Source organism: Cystoisospora suis (genome assembly GCF_002600585.1).
Source record: "Cystoisospora suis strain Wien I chromosome Unknown contig_5558, whole genome shotgun sequence".
In the NCBI taxonomy this organism is placed as follows: domain Eukaryota; phylum Apicomplexa; class Conoidasida; order Eucoccidiorida; family Sarcocystidae; genus Cystoisospora; species Cystoisospora suis.
The window spans coordinates 8-217 of record NW_027158348.1 but is presented as its reverse complement, the minus strand read 5'-3'; positions in this window follow the sequence as shown (position 1 = coordinate 217).

Sequence of the window (210 nt, the reverse complement as noted above, 5' to 3'; positions counted from 1 at the left end):
GAAAGAAAGAAGAAAAGAGAAATACAGTCGGTTGATTCATGTGGCATAGTCAATGGTGTACAGGCTCTTCTTCCTGTTCACTTCAATCGAAGAAAAGAAAGAGACAGAACCTTCTCTAAAAGGAGAAGAAGTCTGCTTCGCCTACGTTATCTGTAGAAAGATAGATCTCAGTTTCCTGTTCACATTCACGAATGTGTACATATAAGTATG